We start from the raw sequence: 22,206 nt of genomic DNA, 5'->3' as shown, positions 1-22,206 counted from the left end.
TCAGGACTGCGGGGACTCTACAAGCATTTATGAAAATATCAGTACTGTGTAGACTCCACCAGAATTTATGAAAATATCAGGACTGAGGAGACTCTACAAGGATTTATTAAATTACCAGGACTGAGGAAACTGTATATAGTTATTTATGAAAATATCAGGACTCATTATACACTACAAAGATTTATGAAATTATCAAGTCTGAGGAGACTCTGAAAGGAATTTTGAATATATCAGGACCAAGGACACTCTACAAGGATTTATGAAAAAACCAGGACTGAGGAGACTCTACAAGGATTTATGCAAATATCAGGACTGAGGAGACTCTACAAGGATTTATGAAAATATCAGAACTGCGGGGACTCTACAAGCATTTATGAAAATATCAGTACTCAGTCCACTGCACCAGGATTTATGAAAATATCAGGACTGAGGAGATTCGACAAGGATTTATTAAATAACCAGGACTGAGGAGACTGTATACAATTATTTATGAAAATATCAGGACTCAGGATATACTACAAAGATTTATGAAATTATCAAGACTGAGGAGACTCTACATGGATTTATGAAAATATCAGGACTGAGGAGACTGTGTACAATTATTTATGAAAATATCAGGAATCAGGATACTCTACAAAGGTTTATGAAATTATCAAGTCTGAGGAGACTCTACAAGGATTTATGAAAATATCAGGACCGAGGACACTCTACAAGGATTTATGAAAAAATCAGGACTGAGGAAACTTTACAAGGATTTATGAAAATATCAGGACTGAGGGGACTGTACAAGCATTTATGAAAATATCAGGACCGAGGAGAATCTACAAGAATTTATGAAAATATCAGGACTGAGGAGACTTTACAAGGATTTATGAAAATATCAGGACTGAGGGGACTCTACAAGCATTTATGAAAATATCAATACTGAGTAGACTCCACCAGGATTTATGGAAATATCAGGACCGAGGAGACTCCACAAGGATTTAAGAAATTATCAGGACTGAGGAGACTTTACAAGCATTTATGAAAATATCAGTACTGAGTAGACTCAACCAGTATTTATGAAAATATCAGGACTCAGGAGACTCTACAAGGATTTATTAAATTACCAGGACTGAGGAGACTGTATACAATTATTTATGAAAATATCAGGACTCAAGATACTCTACAAAGAATTATGAAACTATCAAGACTGAGGAGACTCTAAAAGAATTTATTAAAATATCAGGACTGAGGAGACTCTACAAGGATTTATTAAATTAACAGGACTGAGGAAACTGTATATTATTATTTATGAAAATATCAGGACTCATTATACACTACAAAGATTTATGAAATTATCAAGTCTGAGGAGACTCTGAAAGGAATTTTGAATATATCAGGACCAAGGACACTCTACAAGGATTTATGAAAAAACCAGGACTGAGGAGACTCTACAAGGATTTATGCAAATATCAGGACTGAGGAGACTCTACAAGGATTTATGAAAATATCAGAACTGCGGGGACTCTACAAGCATTTATGAAAATATCAGTACTCAGTCCACTCCACCAGGATTTATGAAAATATCAGGACTGAGGAGATTCTACAAGGATTTATTAAATTACCAGGACTGAGGAGACTGTATACAATTATTTATGAAAATATCAGGACTCAGGATATACTACAAAGATTTATGAAATTATCAAGACTGAGGAGACTCTACAAGGATTTATGCAAATATCAGGACTGCGGGGACTCTACAAGCATTTATGAAAATATCAATACTGTGTAGACTCCACCAGGATTTATGAAAATATCAGGACTGAGGAGACTCTACAAGGATTTATTAAATTACCAGGACTGAGAAGACTGTATACAATTATTTATGAAAATATCAGGACTCAGGATACTCTACAAAGATTTATGAAATTCTCAAGATTGAGGAGACTCTACAAGGATTTATGAAAATATCAGGACTGAGGAGACTTTACAAGGATTTATGAAAATAACAGGACTGAGGACACTCTACAAGGATTTATGAAAATATCAGGACTGAGGAGTCTTTACAATGATTTATGAGAATGTCTGGACTGAGGAGACTCTACAAGGATTCATTAAATTACCAGGACTGAGGAGACTGTATACAATTATTTATGAAAATATCAGGACTCTAGACACTCTACAAAGATTTATGAAATTATCAAGATTGAGGAGACTCTACAAGGATTTATGAAAATATCAGGACCGAGGAGAATCTACAAGAATTTATGAAAATATCAGGACTGAGGAGACTTTACAAGGATTTATGAAAATATCAGGACTGAGGGGACTCTACAAGCATTTATGAAAATATCAATACTGAGTAGACTCCACCAGGATTTATGGAAATATCAGGACCCAGGAGACTCCACAAGGATGTAAGAAAATATCAGGACTGAGGAGACTTTACAAGCATTTATGAAAATATCAGTACTGAGTAGACTCCACCAGTATTTATGAAAATATCAGGACTGAGGAGACTCTACAAGGATTTATTAAATTACCAGGACTGAGGAGACTGTATACAATTATTTATGAAAATATCAGGACTCAGGATACTCTACAAAGAATTATGAAACTATCAAGACTGAGGAGACTCTAAAAGGATTTATTAAAATATCAGGACTGAGGAGACTGTATACAATTATTTATGAAAATATCAGGAGTCAGGATACTCGACAAAGATTTATGAAAAAATCAGGACTGAGGAGACTCTACAAGGATTTATGAAAATATCAGGACCGAGGACACTCTAGAAGGATTTATGAAAAAATTAGGACTGAGGAGACTCTACAAGGATTTATGCAAATGTCAGGACTGAGTAGACTCTACAAGGATTTATGCAAATATCAGGACTGAGGAGACTTTACAAGGATTTATGAAAATATCAGGACTGAGGGGACTCTACAAGCATTTATGAAAATATCAGTACTGAGTAGACTCCACCAGGATTTATGAAAATATCAGGACTGAGGAGACTCTACAAGGATTTATTAAATTACCAGGACTGAGAAGACTGTATACAATTAATTATGTAAATATCAGGACTCAGGATACTCTACAAAGATTTATGAAATTATCAAGATTTAGGAGACTCTACAAGGATTTATGAAAATATCAGGACCGAGGACACTCTACAAGGATTTATGAAAAAATCAGGACTGAGGAGACTCTACAAGGATTTATGCAAATATCAGGACTGAGGAGACTTTACAAGGATTTATGTGAATGTCAGGACTGAGGAGACGCTGCAGGGATTTATGAAAATATTAGGACTAAGGAGACTCTTCAAGGATTTATGAAAATATCAGGACTGAGGAGACTCTTCAAGGATAAATGAAAATATAAGGACTGAGGAGACTCTACAAGGATTTATGAAAAGATCAGGACTCTAGACACTCTACAAAGATTTATGTAATTATCTAGATTGAGGAGCCTCTACAAGGATTTATGAAAATATCAGGACCGAGGAGAATCTACAAGAATTTATGAAAATATCAGGACTGAGGAGACTTTACAAGGATTTATGAAAATATCAGGACTGAGGGGACTCTACAAGCATTTATGAAAATATCAATACTGAGTAGACTCCACCAGGATTTATGGAAATATCAGGACCGAGGAGACTCCACAAGGATTTAAGAAAACATCAGGACTGAGGAGACTTTACAAGCATTTATGAAAATATCAGGACTGAGGAGACTCTCCAAGGATTTATTAAATTACCAGGACTGAGGAGACTGTATACAATTATTTATGAAAATATCAGGACTCAGGATACTCGACAAAGATTTATGAAAAAATCAGGACTGAGGAGACTCTACAAGGATTTATGAAAATATCAGGACTGCGGGGACTCTACAAGCATTTATGAAAATATCAGTACTGTGTAGACTCCATCAGAATTTATGAAAATATCAGGACTGAGGAGACTCTACAAGGATTTATTAAATTACCAGGACTGAGAAGACTGTATACAATTATTTATGAAAATATCAGGACTCAGGATACTCTACAAAGATTTATGAAATTCTCAAGATTGAGGAGACTCTACAAGGATTTATAAAAATATCAGGACTGAGGAGACTTTATAAGGATTTATGAAAATATCAGGACTGAGGAGACTCTACAAGGATTTATGAAAATTTCAGGACTGAGGAGTCTTTACAATGATTTATGAAAATGTCAGGACTGAGGAGACGCTACAAAGATTTATGAAAATATTAGGACTGAGGAGACCCTTCAAGGGTTTATTAAAATATCAGGACTGTGGAGACTCTACAAGGATTTATGAAAAAATCTGGACTGAGGAGACACTACAAGGATTTATGTAAATGTCAGGACTGAGGAGACGCTGCAGGGATTTATGAAAATATTAGGACTAAGGAGACTCTAAAAGGATTTATAAAAATATCAGGACTGAGGAGACTCTTCAAGGATATATGAAAATATAAGGACTGAGGAGACTCTACAAGGATTTATGAAAATATCAGGACCGAGGAGAATCTACAAGAATTTATGAAAATATCAGGACTGAGGAGACTTTACAAGGATTTATGAAAATATCAGGACCGAGGGGACTCTACAAGCATTTATGAAAATATCATAACTGAGTAGACTCCACCAGTATTTATGAAAATATCAGGACTGAGGAGACTCTACAAGGATTTATTAAATTACCAGGACTGAGGAGACTGTATACAATTATTTATGAAAATATCAGGACTCAGGATACTCTACAAAGAATTATGAAACTATCAAGACTGAGGAGACTCTAAAAGGATTTATTAAAATATCAGGACTGAGGACACTCTACAAGGATTTATGAAAAAATCAGGACTGAGGAGACTCTACAAGGATTTATGCAAATATCAGGACTGAGGAGACTCTACAAGGATTTATGAAAAAATCAAGACTGAGGAGACTACAAGGATTTATGATAAAATCAAGACTGAGGAGACTCTACAAGGATTTATGCAAATATCAGGACTGAGGAGACTTTACAAGGATTTATGAAAATATCAGGACTGCGGGGACTCTGCAAGCATTTATGAAAATATCAGTATACTCCACCAGGATTTATGAAAATATCAGGACTGAGGAGACTCTACAAGGATTTATTAAATTACCAGGACTGAGAAGACTGTATACAATTATTTATCAAAATATCAGGACTCAGGATACTAAACAAAGATTTATGAAATTCTCAAGATTGAGGAGACTCTACAAGGATTTATGAAAATAACAGGACTGAGGACACTCTACAAGGATTTATGAAAATATCAGGACTGAGGAGTCTTTACAATTATTTATGAAAATGTCAGCACTGAGGAGACGCTACAAAGATTTATGAAAATATTAGGACTGAGGAGACTCTTCAAGGGTTTATTAAAATATCAGGACTGAGGAGACTCTACAAGGATTTATGAAAAAATCTGGACTGAGGAGACACTACAAGGATTTATGTAAATGTCAGGACTGCGGGGACTCTACAAGCATTTATGAAAATATCAGTACTGTGTAGACTCCACCAGAATTTATGAAAATATCAGGACTGAGGAGACTCTACAAGGATTTATTAAATTACCAGGACTGAGGAAACTGTATATAGTTATTTATGAAAATATCAGGACTCATTATACACTACAAAGATTTATGAAATTATCAAGTCTGAGGAGACTCTGAAAGGAATTTTGAATATATCAGGACCAAGGACACTCTACAAGGATTTATGAAAAAACCAGGACTGAGGAGACTCTACAAGGATTTATGCAAATATCAGGACTGAGGAGACTCTACAAGGATTTATGAAAATATCAGAACTGCGGGGACTCTACAAGCATTTATGAAAATATCAGTACTCAGTCCACTGCACCAGGATTTATGAAAATATCAGGACTGAGGAGATTCGACAAGGATTTATTAAATAACCAGGACTGAGGAGACTGTATACAATTATTTATGAAAATATCAGGACTCAGGATATACTACAAAGATTTATGAAATTATCAAGACTGAGGAGACTCTGCAAGGATTTATGCAAATATCAGGACTGAGTAGACTCTACAAGGATTTATGAAAAAATCAAGATTGAGGAGACTTTACAAGGATTTATGAAAATATCAGGACTGAGGAGACTTTACAAGGATTTATGAAAATATCAGGACTGAGGGGACTCTACAAGCATTTATGAAAATATCAGTACTGAGTAGACTCCACCAGGATTTATGAAAATATCAGGACTGAGGAGACTCTACAAAGATTTATTAAATTACCAGGACTGAGAAGACTGTATACAATTATTTATGAAAATATCAGGACTCAGGATACTCTACAAAGATTTATGAAATTATCAAGATTGAGGAGACTCTACATGGATTTATGAAAATATCAGGACTGAGGAGACTGTGTACAATTATTTATGAAAATATCAGGAATCAGGATACTCTACAAAGGTTTATGAAATTATCAAGTCTGAGGAGACTCTACAAGGATTTATGAAAATATCAGGACCGAGGACACTCTACAAGGATTTATGAAAAAATCAGGACTGAGGAAACTTTACAAGGATTTATGAAAATATCAGTACTGAGGGGACTGTACAAGCATTTATGAAACTATCAGGACCGAGGAGAATCTACAAGAATTTATGAAAATATCAGGACTGAGGAGACTTTACAAGGATTTATGAAAATATCAGGACTGAGGGGACACTACAAGCATTTATGAAAATATCAATACTGAGTAGACTCCACCAGGATTTATGGAAATATCAGGACCGAGGAGACTCCACAAGGATTTAAGAAATTATCAGGACTGAGGAGACTTTACAAGCATTTATGAAAATATCAGTACTGAGTAGACTCAACCAGTATTTATGAAAATATCAGGACTCAGGAGACTCTACAAGGATTTATTAAATTACCAGGACTGAGGAGACTGTATACAATTATTTATGAAAATATCAGGACTCAAGATACTCTACAAAGAATTATGAAACTATCAAGACTGAGGAGACTCTAAAAGAATTTATTAAAATATCAGGACTGAGGAGACTCTACAAGGATTTATTAAATTACCAGGACTGAGGAAACTGTATATAATTATTTATGAAAATATCAGGACTCATTATACACTACAAAGATTTATGAAATTGTCAAGTCTGAGGAGACTCTGAAAGGAATTTTGAATATATCAGGACCAAGGACACTCTACAAGGATTTATGAAAAAACCAGGACTGAGGAGACTCTACAAGGATTTATGCAAATATCAGGACTGAGGAGACTCTACAAGGATTTATGAAAATATCAGAACTGCGGGGACTCTACAAGCATTTATGAAAATATCAGTACTCAGTCCACTCCACCAGGATTTATGAAAATATCAGGACTGAGGAGATTCTACAAGGATTTATTAAATTACCAGGACTGAGGAGACTGTATACAATTATTTATGAAAATATCAGGACTCAGGATATACTACAAAGATTTATGAAATTATCAAGACTGAGGAGACTCTACAAGGATTTATGCAAATATCAGGACTGCGGGGACTCTACAAGCATTTATGAAAATATCAATACTGTGTAGACTCCACCAGGATTTATGAAAATATCAGGACTGAGGAGACTCTACAAGGATTTATTAAATTACCAGGACTGAGAAGACTGCATACAATTATTTATGAAAATATCAGGACTCAGGATACTCTACAAAGATTTATGAAATTCTCAAGATTGAGGAGACTCTACAAGGATTTATGAAAATATCAGGACTGAGGAGACTTTACAAGGATTTATGAAAATAACAGGACTGAGGACACTCTACAAGGATTTATGAAAATATCAGGACTGAGGAGTCTTTACAATGATTTATGAGAATGTCTGGACTGAGGAGACTCTACAAGGATTCATTAAATTACCAGGACTGAGGAGACTGTATACAATTATTTATGAAAATATCAGGACTCTAGACACTCTACAAAGATTTATGAAATTATCAAGATTGAGGAGACTCTACAAGGATTTATGAAAATATCAGGACCGAGGAGAATCTACAAGAATTTATGAAAATATCAGGACTGAGGAGACTTTACAAGGATTTATGAAAATATCAGGACTGAGGGGACTCTACAAGCATTTATGAAAATATCAATACTGAGTAGACTCCACCAGGATTTATGGAAATATCAGGACCCAGGAGACTCCACAAGGATGTAAGAAAATATCAGGACTGAGGAGACTTTACAAGCATTTATGAAAATATCAGTACTGAGTAGACTCCACCAGTATTTATGAAAATATCAGGACTGAGGAGACTCTACAAGGATTTATTAAATTACCAGGACTGAGGAGACTGTATACAATTATTTATGAAAATATCAGGACTCAGGATACTCTACAAAGAATTATGAAACTATCAAGACTGAGGAGACTCTAAAAGGATTTATTAAAATATCAGGACTGAGGAGACTGTATACAATTATTTATGAAAATATCAGGAGTCAGGATACTCGACAAAGATTTATGAAAAAATCAGGACTGAGGAGACTCTACAAGGATTTATGAAAATATCAGGACCGAGGACACTCTAGAAGGATTTATGAAAAAATTAGGACTGAGGAGACTCTACAAGGATTTATGCAAATGTCAGGACTGAGTAGACTCTACAAGGATTTATGCAAATATCAGGACTGAGGAGACTTTACAAGGATTTATGAAAATATCAGGACTGAGGGGACTCTACAAGCATTTATGAAAATATCAGTACTGAGTAGACTCCACCAGGATTTATGAAAATATCAGGACTGAGGAGACTCTACAAGGATTTATTAAATTACCAGGACTGAGAAGACTGTATACAATTAATTATGTAAATATCAGGACTCAGGATACTCTACAAAGATTTATGAAATTATCAAGATTGAGGAGACTCTACAAGGATTTATGAAAATATCAGGACTGAGGAGACTGTGTACATTTATTTATGAAAATATCAGGAATCAGGATACTCTACAAAGGTTTATGAAATTATCAAGTCTGAGGAGACTCTAAAAGTATTTATGAATATATCAAGACCGAGGACACTCTACAAGGATTAATGAAAAAATCAGGACTGAGGAGTCTCTACAAGGATTTATGCAAATATCAGGACTGAGGAGACTCTCCAAGGATTTATGAAAATATCAGGACTGAGGGGACTCTACAAGCATTTATGAAAATATCAGCACTGAGTAGACTCCACCAGGATTTATGAAAATATCAGGACTGAGGAGACTCTACAAGGATTTATGAAAATATCAGGACTGAGGGGACTCTACAAGCATTTATGAAAATATCAGTACTCAGTCCACTCCACCAGGATTTATGAAAATATCAGGACTGAGGAGATTCTACAAGGATTTATTAAATTACCAGGACTGAGGAGACTGTATACAATTATTTATGAAAATATCAGGACTCAGGATATACTACAAAGATTTATGAAATTATCAAGACTGAGGAGACTCTACAAGGATTTATGCAAATATCAGGACTGAGTAGACTCTACAAGGATTTATGCAAATATCAGAACTGAGGAGACTCTACAAGGATTTATGAAAAAATCAAGATTGAGGAGACTTTACAAGGATTTATGAAAATATCAGGACTGAGGAGACTTTACAAGGATTTATGAAAATATCAGGACTGAGGGGACTCTACAAGCATTTATGAAAATATCAGTACTGAGTAGACTCCACCAGGATTTATGAAAATATCAGGACTGAGGAGACTCTACAAAGATTTATTAAATTACCAGGACTGAGAAGACTGTATACAATTATTTATGAAAATATCAGGACTCAGGATACTCTACAAAGATTTATGAAATTATCAAGATTGAGGAGACTCTACATGGATTTATGAAAATATTAGGACTGAGGAGACTGTGTACAATTATTTATGAAAATATCAGGAATCAGGATACTCTACAAAGGTTTATGAAATTATCAAGTCTGAGGAGACTCTACAAGGATTTATGAAAATATCAGGACCGAGGACACTCTACAAGGATTTATGAAAAAATCAGGACTGAGGAGACTCTACAAGGATTTATGCAAATATCAGGACTGAGGAGACTTTACAAGGATTTATGTGTATGTCAGGACTGAGGAGACGCTGCAGGGATTTATGAAAATATTAGGACTAAGGAGACTCTTCAAGGATTTATGAAAATATCAGGACTGAGGAGACTCTTCAAGGATATATGAAAATATAAGGACTGAGGAGACTCTACAAGGATTTATGAAAAGATCAGGACTCTAGACACTCTACAAAGATTTATGTAATTATCAAGATTGAGGAGCCTCTACAAGGATTTATGAAAATATCAGGACCGAGGAGAATCTACAAGAATTTATGAAAATATCAGGACTGAGGAGACTTTACAAGGATTTATGAAAATATCAGGACTGAGGGGACTCTACAAGCATTTATGAAAATATCAATACTGAGTCGACTCCACCAGGATTTATGGAAATATCAGGACCGAGGAGACTCCACAGGGATTTAAGAAAACATCAGGACTGAGGAGACTTTACAAGCATTTATGAAAATATCAGGACTGAGGAGACTCTCCAAGGATTTATTAAATTACCAGGACTGAGGAGACTGTATACAATTATTTATGAAAATATCAGGACTCAGGATACTCGACAAAGATTTATGAAAAAATCAGGACTGAGGAGACTCTACAAGGATTTATGAAAATATCAGGACTGCGGGGACTCTACAAGCATTTATGAAAATATCAGTACTGTGTAGACTCCACCAGAATTTATGAAAATATCAGGACTGAGGAGACTCTACAAAGATTTATGAAATTCTCAAGATTGAGGAGACTCTACAAGGATTTATAAAAATATCAGGACTGAGGAGACTTTATAAGGATTTATGAAAATATCAGGACTGAGGAGACTCTACAAGGATTTATGAAAATTTCAGGACTGAGGAGTCTTTACAATGATTTATGAAAATGTCAGGACTGAGGAGACGCTACAAAGATTTATGAAAATATTAGGACTGAGGAGACCCTTCAAGGGTTTATTAAAATATCAGGACTGTGGAGACTCTACAAGGATTTATGAAAAAATCTGGACTGAGGAGACACTACAAGGATTTATGTAAATGTCAGGACTGAGGAGACGCTGCAGGGATTTATGAAAATATTAGGACTAAGGAGACTCTAAAAGGATTTATAAAAATATCAGGACTGAGGAGACTCTTCAAGGATATATGAAAATATAAGGACTGAGGAGACTCTACAAGGATTTATGAAAATATCAGGACCGAGGAGAATCTACAAGAATTTATGAAAATATCAGGACTGAGGAGACTTTACAAGGATTTATGAAAATATCAGGACCGAGGGGACTCTACAAGCATTTATGAAAATATCATAACTGAGTAGACTCCACCAGTATTTATGAAAATATCAGGACTGAGGAGACTCTACAAGGATTTATTAAATTACCAGGACTGAGGAGACTGTATACAATTATTTATGAAAATATCAGGACTCAGGATACTCTACAAAGAATTATGAAACTATCAAGACTGAGGAGACTCTAAAAGGATTTATTAAAATATCAGGACTGAGGACACTCTACAAGGATTTATGAAAAAATCAGGACTGAGGAGACTCTACAAGGATTTATGCAAATATCAGGACTGAGGAGACTCTACAAGGATTTATGAAAAAATCAAGACTGAGGAGACTCTACAAGGATTTATGATAAAATCAAGACTGAGGAGACTCTACAAGGATTTATGCAAATATCAGGACTGAGGAGACTTTACAAGGATTTATGAAAATATCAGGACTGCGGGGACTCTGCAAGCATTTATGAAAATATCAGTATACTCCACCAGGATTTATGAAAATATCAGGACTGAGGAGACTCTACAAGGATTTATTAAATTACCAGGACTGAGAAGACTGAATGCAATTATTTATCAAAATATCAGGACTCAGGATACTAAACAAAGATTTATGAAATTCTCAAGATTGAGGAGACTCTACAAGGATTTATGAAAATAACAGGACTGAGGACACTCTACAAGGATTTATGAAAATATCAGGACTGAGGAGTCTTTACAATGATTTATGAAAATGTCAGCACTGAGGAGAAGCTACAAAGATTTATGAAAATATTAGGACTGAGCAGACTCTTCAAGGGTTTATTAAAATATCAAGACTGCGGGGACTCTACAAGCATTTATGAAAATATCAGTACTGTGTAGACTCCACCAGAATTTATGAAAATATCAGGACTGAGGAGACTCTACAAGGATTTATTAAATTACCAGGACTGAGGAAACTGTATATAATTATTTATGAAAATATCAGGACTCATTATACACTACAAAGATTTATGAAATTATCAAGTCTGAGGAGACTCTGAAAGGAATTTTGAATATATCAGGACCAAGGACACTCTACAAGGATTTATGAAAAAACCAGGACTGAGGAGACTCTATAAGGATTTATGCAAATATCAGGACTGAGGAGACTCTACAAGGATTTATGAAAATATCAGAACTGCGGGGACTCTACAAGCATTTATGAAAATATCAGTACTCAGTCCACTCCACCAGGATTTATGAAAATATCAGGACTGAGGAGATTCTACAAGGATTTATTAAATTACCAGGACTGAGGAGACTGTATACAATTATTTATGAAAATATCAGGACTCAGGATATACTACAAAGATTTATGAAATTATCAAGACTGAGGAGACTCTACAAGGATTTATGCAAATATCAGGACTGAGTAGACTCTACAAGGATTTATGAAAAAATCAAGATTGAGGAGACTTTACAAGGATTTATGAAAATATCAGGACTGAGGAGACTTTACAAGGATTTATGAAAATATCAGGACTGAGGGGACTCTACAAGCATTTATGAAAATATCAGTACTGAGTAGACTCCACCAGGATTTATGAAAATATCAGGACTGAGGAGACTCTATAAAGATTTATTAAATTACCAGGACTGAGAAGACTGTATACAATTATTTATGAAAATATCAGGACTCAGGATACTCTACAAAGATTTATGAAATTATCAAGATTGAGGAGACTCTACATGGATTTATGAAAATATCAGGACTGAGGAGACTGTGTACAATTATTTATGAAAATATCAGGAATCAGGATACTCTACAAAGGTTTATGAAATTATCAAGTCTGAGGAGACTCTACAAGGATTTATGAAAATATCAGGACCGAGGACACTCTACAAGGATTTATGAAAAAATCAGGACTGAGGAAACTTTACAAGGATTTATGAAAATATCAGGACTGAGGGGACTGTACAAGCATTTATGAAAATATCAGGACCGAGGAGAATCTACAAGAATTTATGAAAATATCAGGACTGAGGAGACTTTACAAGGATTTATGAAAATATCAGGACTGAGGGGACTCTACAAGCATTTATGAAAATATCAATACTGAGTAGACTCCACCAGGATTTATGGAAATATCAGGACCGAGGAGACTCCACAAGGATTTAAGAAATTATCAGGACTGAGGAGACTTTACAAGCATTTATGAAAATATCAGTACTGAGTAGACTCAACCAGTATTTATGAAAATATCAGGACTCAGGAGACTCTACAAGGATTTATTAAATTACCAGGACTGAGGAGACTGTATACAATTATTTATGAAAATATCAGGACTCAAGATACTCTACAAAGAATTATGAAACTATCAAGACTGAGGAGACTCTAAAAGAATTTATTAAAATATCAGGACTGAGGAGACTCTACAAGGATTTATTAAATTAACAGGACTGAGGAAACTGTATATAATTATTTATGAAAATATCAGGACTCATTATACACTACAAAGATTTATGAAATTATCAAGTCTGAGGAGACTCTGAAAGGAATTTTGAATATATCAGGACCAAGGACACTCTACAAGGATTTATGAAAAAACCAGGACTGAGGAGACTCTACAAGGATTTATGCAAATATCAGGACTGAGGAGACTCTACAAGGATTTATGAAAATATCAGAACTGCGGGGACTCTACAAGCATTTATGAAAATATCAGTACTCAGTCCACTCCACCAGGATTTATGAAAATATCAGGACTGAGGAGATTCTACAAGGATTTATTAAATTACCAGGACTGAGGAGACTGTATACAATTATTTATGAAAATATCAGGACTCAGGATATACTACAAAGATTTATGAAATTATCAAGACTGAGGAGACTCTACAAGGATTTATGCAAATATCAGGACTGCGGGGACTCTACAAGCATTTATGAAAATATCAATACTGTGTAGACTCCACCAGGATTTATGAAAATATCAGGACTGAGGAGACTCTACAAGGATTTATTAAATTACCAGGACTGAGAAGACTGTATACAATTATTTATGAAAATATCAGGACTCAGGATACTCTACAAAGATTTATGAAATTCTCAAGATTGAGGAGACTCTACAAGGATTTATGAAAATATCAGGACTGAGGAGACTTTACAAGGATTTATGAAAATAACAGGACTGAGGACACTCTACAAGGATTTATGAAAATATCAGGACTGAGGAGTCTTTACAATGATTTATGAGAATGTCTGGACTGAGGAGACTCTACAAGGATTCATTAAATTACCAGGACTGAGGAGACTGTATACAATTATTTATGAAAATATCAGGACTCTAGACACTCTACAAAGATTTATGAAATTATCAAGATTGAGGAGACTCTACAAGGATTTATGAAAATATCAGGACCGAGGAGAATCTACAAGAATTTATGAAAATATCAGGACTGAGGAGACTTTACAAGGATTTATGAAAATATCAGGACTGAGGGGACTCTACAAGCATTTATGAAAATATCAATACTGAGTAGACTCCACCAGGATTTATGGAAATATCAGGACCCAGGAGACTCCACAAGGATGTAAGAAAATATCAGGACTGAGGAGACTTTACAAGCATTTATGAAAATATCAGTACTGAGTAGACTCCACCAGTATTTATGAAAATATCAGGACTGAGGAGACTCTACAAGGATTTATTAAATTACCAGGACTGAGGAGACTGTATACAATTATTTATGAAAATATCAGGACTCAGGATACTCTACAAAGAATTATGAAACTATCAAGACTGAGGAGACTCTAAAAGGATTTATTAAAATATCAGGACTGAGGAGACTGTATACAATTATTTATGAAAATATCAGGAGTCAGGATACTCGACAAAGATTTATGAAAAAATCAGGACTGAGGAGACTCTACAAGGATTTATGAAAATATCAGGACCGAGGACACTCTAGAAGGATTTATTAAAAAATTAGGACTGAGGAGACTCTACAAGGATTTATGCAAATGTCAGGACTGAGTAGACTCTACAAGGATTTATGCAAATATCAGGACTGAGGAGACTTTACAAGGATTTATGAAAATATCAGGACTGAGGGGACTCTACAAGGATTTATTAAATTACCAGGACTGAGGAAACTGTATATAATTATTTATGAAAATATCAGGACTCATTATACACTACAAAGATTTATGAAATTATCAAGTCTGAGGAGACTCTGAAAGGAATTTTGAATATATCAGGACCAAGGACACTCTACAAGGATTTATGAAAAAACCAGGACTGAGGAGACTCTATAAGGATTTATGCAAATATCAGGACTGAGGAGACTCTACAAGGATTTATGAAAATATCAGAACTGCGGGGACTCTACAAGCATTTATGAAAATATCAGTACTCAGTCCACTCCACCAGGATTTATGAAAATATCAGGACTGAGGAGATTCTACAAGGATTTATTAAATTACCAGGACTGAGGAGACTGTATACAATTATTTATGAAAATATCAGGACTCAGGATATACTACAAAGATTTATGAAATTATCAAGACTGAGGAGACTCTACAAGGATTTATGCAAATATCAGGACTGAGTAGACTCTACAAGGATTTATGAAAAAATCAAGATTGAGGAGACTTTACAAGGATTTATGAAAATATCAGGACTGAGGAGACTTTACAAGGATTTATGAAAATATCAGGACTGAGGGGACTCTACAAGCATTTATGAAAATATCAGTACTGAGTAGACTCCACCAGGATTTATGAAAATATCAGGACTGAGGAGACTCTATAAAGATTTATTAAATTACCAGGACTGAGAAGACTGTATACAATTATTTATGAAAATATCAGGACTCAGGATACTCTACAAAGATTTATGAAATTATCAAGATTGAGGAGACTCTACATGGATTTATGAAAATATCAGGACTGAGGAGACTGTGTACAATTATTTATGAAAATATCAGGAATCAGGATACTCTACAAAGGTTTATGAAATTATCAAGTCTGAGGAGACTCTACAAGGATTTATGAAAATATCAGGACCGAGGACACTCTACAAGGATTTATGAAAAAATCAGGACTGAGGAAACTTTACAAGGATTTATGAAAATATCAGGACTGAGGGGACTGTACAAGCATTTATGAAAATATCAGGACCGAGGAGAATCTACAAGAATTTATGAAAATATCAGGACTGAGGAGACTTTACAAGGATTTATGAAAATATCAGGACTGAGGGGACTCTACAAGCATTTATGAAAATATCAATACTGAGTAGACTCCACCAGGATTTATGGAAATATCAGGACCGAGGAGACTCCACAAGGATTTAAGAAATTATCAGGACTGAGGAGACTTTACAAGCATTTATGAAAATATCAGTACTGAGTAGACTCAACCAGTATTTATGAAAATATCAGGACTCAGGAGACTCTACAAGGATTTATTAAATTACCAGGACTGAGGAGACTGTATACAATTATTTATGAAAATATCAGGACTCAAGATACTCTACAAAGAATTATGAAACTATCAAGACTGAGGAGACTCTAAAAGAATTTATTAAAATATCAGGACTGAGGAGACTCTACAAGGATTTATTAAATTAACAGGACTGAGGAAACTGTATATAATTATTTATGAAAATATCAGGACTCATTATACACTACAAAGATTTATGAAATTATCAAGTCTGAGGAGACTCTGAAAGGAATTTTGAATATATCAGGACCAAGGACACTCTACAAGGATTTATGAAAAAACCAGGACTGAGGAGACTCTACAAGGATTTATGCAAATATCAGGACTGAGGAGACTCTACAAGGATTTATGAAAATATCAGAACTGCGGGGACTCTACAAGCATTTATGAAAATATCAGTACTCAGTCCACTCCACCAGGATTTATGAAAATATCAGGACTGAGGAGATTCTACAAGGATTTATTAAATTACCAGGACTGAGGAGACTGTATACAATTATTTATGAAAATATCAGGACTCAGGATATACTACAAAGATTTATGAAATTATCAAGACTGAGGAGACTCTACAAGGATTTATGCAAATATCAGGACTGCGGGGACTCTACAAGCATTTATGAAAATATCAATACTGTGTAGACTCCACCAGGATTTATGAAAATATCAGGACTGAGGAGACTCTACAAGGATTTATTAAATTACCAGGACTGAGAAGACTGTATACAATTATTTATGAAAATATCAGGACTCAGGATACTCTACAAAGATTTATGAAATTCTCAAGATTGAGGAGACTCTACAAGGATTTATGAAAATATCAGGACTGAGGAGACTTTACAAGGATTTATGAAAATAACAGGACTGAGGACACTCTACAAGGATTTATGAAAATATCAGGACTGAGGAGTCTTTACAATGATTTATGAGAATGTCTGGACTGAGGAGACTCTACAAGGATTCATTAAATTACCAGGACTGAGGAGACTGTATACAATTATTTATGAAAATATCAGGACTCTAGACACTCTACAAAGATTTATGAAATTATCAAGATTGAGGAGACTCTACAAGGATTTATGAAAATATCAGGACCGAGGAGAATCTACAAGAATTTATGAAAATATCAGGACTGAGGAGACTTTACAAGGATTTATGAAAATATCAGGACTGAGGGGACTCTACAAGCATTTATGAAAATATCAATACTGAGTAGACTCCACCAGGATTTATGGAAATATCAGGACCCAGGAGACTCCACAAGGATGTAAGAAAATATCAGGACTGAGGAGACTTTACAAGCATTTATGAAAATATCAGTACTGAGTAGACTCCACCAGTATTTATGAAAATATCAGGACTGAGGAGACTCTACAAGGATTTATTAAATTACCAGGACTGAGGAGACTGTATACAATTATTTATGAAAATATCAGGACTCAGGATACTCTACAAAGAATTATGAAACTATCAAGACTGAGGAGACTCTAAAAGGATTTATTAAAATATCAGGACTGAGGAGACTGTATACAATTATTTATGAAAATATCAGGAGTCAGGATACTCGACAAAGATTTATGAAAAAATCAGGACTGAGGAGACTCTACAAGGATTTATGAAAATATCAGGACCGAGGACACTCTAGAAGGATTTATGAAAAAATTAGGACTGAGGAGACTCTACAAGGATTTATGCAAATGTCAGGACTGAGTAGACTCTACAAGGATTTATGCAAATATCAGGACTGAGGAGACTTTACAAGGATTTATGAAAATATCAGGACTGAGGGGACTCTACAAGCATTTATGAAAATATCAGTACTGAGTAGACTCCACCAGGATTTATGAAAATATCAGGACTGAGGAGACTCTACAAGGATTTATTAAATTACCAGGACTGAGAAGACTGTATACAATTAATTATGTAAATATCAGGACTCAGGATACTCTACAAAGATTTATGAAATTATCAAGATTTAGGAGACTCTACAAGGATTTATGAAAATATCAGGACTGAGGAGACTGTGTACATTTATTTATGAAAATATCAGGAATCAGGATACTCTACAAAGGTTTATGAAATTATCAAGTCTGAGGAGACTCTAAAAGTATTTATGAATATATCAAGACCGAGGACACTCTACAAGGATTAATGAAAAAATCAGGACTGAGGAGTCTCTACAAGGATTTATGCAAATATCAGGACTGAGGAGACTCTCCAAGGATTTATGAAAATATCAGGACTGAGGGGACTCTACAAGCATTTATGAAAATATCAGCACTGAGTAGACTCCACCAGGATTTATGAAAATATCAGGACTGAGGAGACTCTACAAGGATTTATGAAAATATCAGGACTGAGGGGACTCTACAAGCATTTATGAAAATATCAGTACTCAGTCCACTCCACCAGGATTTATGAAAATATCAGGACTGAGGAGATTCTACAAGGATTTATTAAATTACCAGGACTGAGGAGACTGTATACAATTATTTATGAAAATATCAGGACTCAGGATATACTACAAAGATTTATGAAATTATCAAGACTGAGGAGACTCTACAAGGATTTATGCAAATATCAGGACTGAGTAGACTCTACAAGGATTTATGCAAATATCAGAACTGAGGAGACTCTACAAGCATTTATGAAAATATCAGTACTGAGTAGACTCCACCAGGATTTATGAAAATATCAGGACTGAGGAGACTCTACAAAGATTTATTAAATTACCAGGACTGAGAAGACTGTATACAATTATTTATGAAAATATCAGGACTCAGGATACTCTACAAAGATTTATGAAATTATCAAGATTGAGGAGACTCTACATGGATTTATGAAAATATCAGGACTGAGGAGACTGTGTACAATTATTTATGAAAATATCAGGAATCAGGATACTCTACAAAGGTTTATGAAATTATCAAGTCTGAGGAGACTCTACAAGGATTTATGAAAATATCAGGACCGAGGACACTCTACAAGGATTTATGAAAAAATCAGGACTGAGGAGACTCTACAAGGATTTATGCAAATATCAGGACTGAGGAGACTTTACAAGGATTTATGTGAATGTCAGGACTGAGGAGACGCTGCAGGGATTTATGAAAATATTAGGACTAAGGAGACTCTTCAAGGATTTATGAAAATATCAGGACTGAGGAGACTCTTCAAGGATAAATGAAAATATAAGGACTGAGGAGACTCTACAAGGATTTATGAAAAGATCAGGACTCTAGACACTCTACAAAGATTTATGTAATTATCTAGATTGAGGAGCCTCTACAAGGATTTATGAAAATATCAGGACCGAGGAGAATCTACAAGAATTTATGAAAATATCAGGACTGAGGAGACTTTACAAGGATTTATGAAAATATCAGGACTGAGGGGACTCTACAAGCATTTATGAAAATATCAATACTGAGTAGACTCCACCAGGATTTATGGAAATATCAGGACCAAGGAGACTCCACAAGGATTTAAGAAAACATCAGGACTGAGGAGACTTTACAAGCATTTATGAAAATATCAGGACTGAGGAGACTCTCCAAGGATTTATTAAATTACCAGGACTGAGGAGACTGTATACAATTATTTATGAAAATATCAGGACTCAGGATACTCGACAAAGATTTATGAAAAAATCAGGACTGAGGAGACTCTACAAGGATTTATGAAAATATCAGGACTGCGGGGACTCTACAAGCATTTATGAAAATATCAGTACTGTGTAGACTCCACCAGAATTTATGAAAATATCAGGACTGAGGAGACTCTACAAGGATTTATTAAATTACCAGGACTGAGAAGACTGTATACAATTATTTATGAAAATATCAGGACTCAGGATACTCTACAAAGATTTATGAAATTCTCAAGATTGAGGAGACTCTAGAAGGATTTATAAAAATATCAGGACTGAGGAGACTTTATAAGGATTTATGAAAATATCAGGACTGAGGAGACTCTACAAGGATTTATGAAAATTTCAGGACTGTGGAGTCTTTACAATGATTTATGAAAATGTCAGGACTGAGGAGACGCTACAAAGATTTATGAAAATATTAGGACTGAGGAGACCCTTCAAGGGTTTATTAAAATATCAGGACTGTGGAGACTCTACAAGGATTTATGAAAAAATCTGGACTGAGGAGACACTACAAGGATTTATGTAAATGTCAGGACTGAGGAGACGCTGCAGGGATTTATGAAAATATTAGGACTAAGGAGACTCTAAAAGGATTTATAAAAATATCAGGACTGAGGAGACTCTTCAAGGATATATGAAAATATAAGGACTGAGGAGACTCTACAAGGATTTATGAAAATATCAGGACCGAGGAGAATCTACAAGAATTTATGAAAATATCAGGACTGAGGAGACTTTACAAGGATTTATGAAAATATCAGGACCGAGGGGACTCTACAAGCATTTATGAAAATATCATAACTGAGTAGACTCCACCAGTATTTATGAAAATATCAGGACTGAGGAGACTCTACAAGGATTTATTAAATTACCAGGACTGAGGAGACTGTATACAATTATTTATGAAAATATCAGGACTCAGGATACTCTACAAAGAATTATGAAACTATCAAGACTGAGGAGACTCTAAAAGGATTTATTAAAATATCAGGACTGAGGACACTCTACAAGGATTTATGAAAAAATCAGGACTGAGGAGACTCTACAAGGATTTATGCAAATATCAGGACTGAGGAGACTCTACAAGGATTTAGGAAAAAATCAAGACTGAGGAGACTACAAGGATTTATGATAAAATCAAGACTGAGGAGACTCTACAAGGATTTGTGCAAATATCAGGACTGAGGAGACTTTACAAGGATTTATGAAAATATCAGGACTGCGGGGACTCTGCAAGCATTTATGAAAATATCAGTATACTCCACCAGGATTTATGAAAATATCAGGACTGAGGAGACTCTACAAGGATTTATTAAATTACCAGGACTGAGAAGACTGTATACAATTATTTATCAAAATATCAGGACTCAGGATACTAAACAAAGATTTATGAAATTCTCAAGATTGAGGAGACTCTACAAGGATTTATGAAAATAACAGGACTGAGGACACTCTACAAGGATTTATGAAAATATCAGGACTGAGGAGTCTTTACAATGATTTATGAAAATGTGAGCACTGAGGAGACGCTACAAAGATTTATGAAAATATTAGGACTGAGGAGACTCTTCAAGGGTTTATTAAAATATCAGGACTGAGGAGACTCTACAAGGATTTATGAAAAAATCTGGACTGAGGAGACACTACAA

Source organism: Narcine bancroftii, chromosome 9 (assembly GCF_036971445.1).
Source record: "Narcine bancroftii isolate sNarBan1 chromosome 9, sNarBan1.hap1, whole genome shotgun sequence".
Classification (NCBI taxonomy): domain Eukaryota; kingdom Metazoa; phylum Chordata; class Chondrichthyes; order Torpediniformes; family Narcinidae; genus Narcine; species Narcine bancroftii.
The sequence above is the reverse complement of the archived record's forward strand: the minus strand, read 5'-3'. Positions refer to the sequence as shown.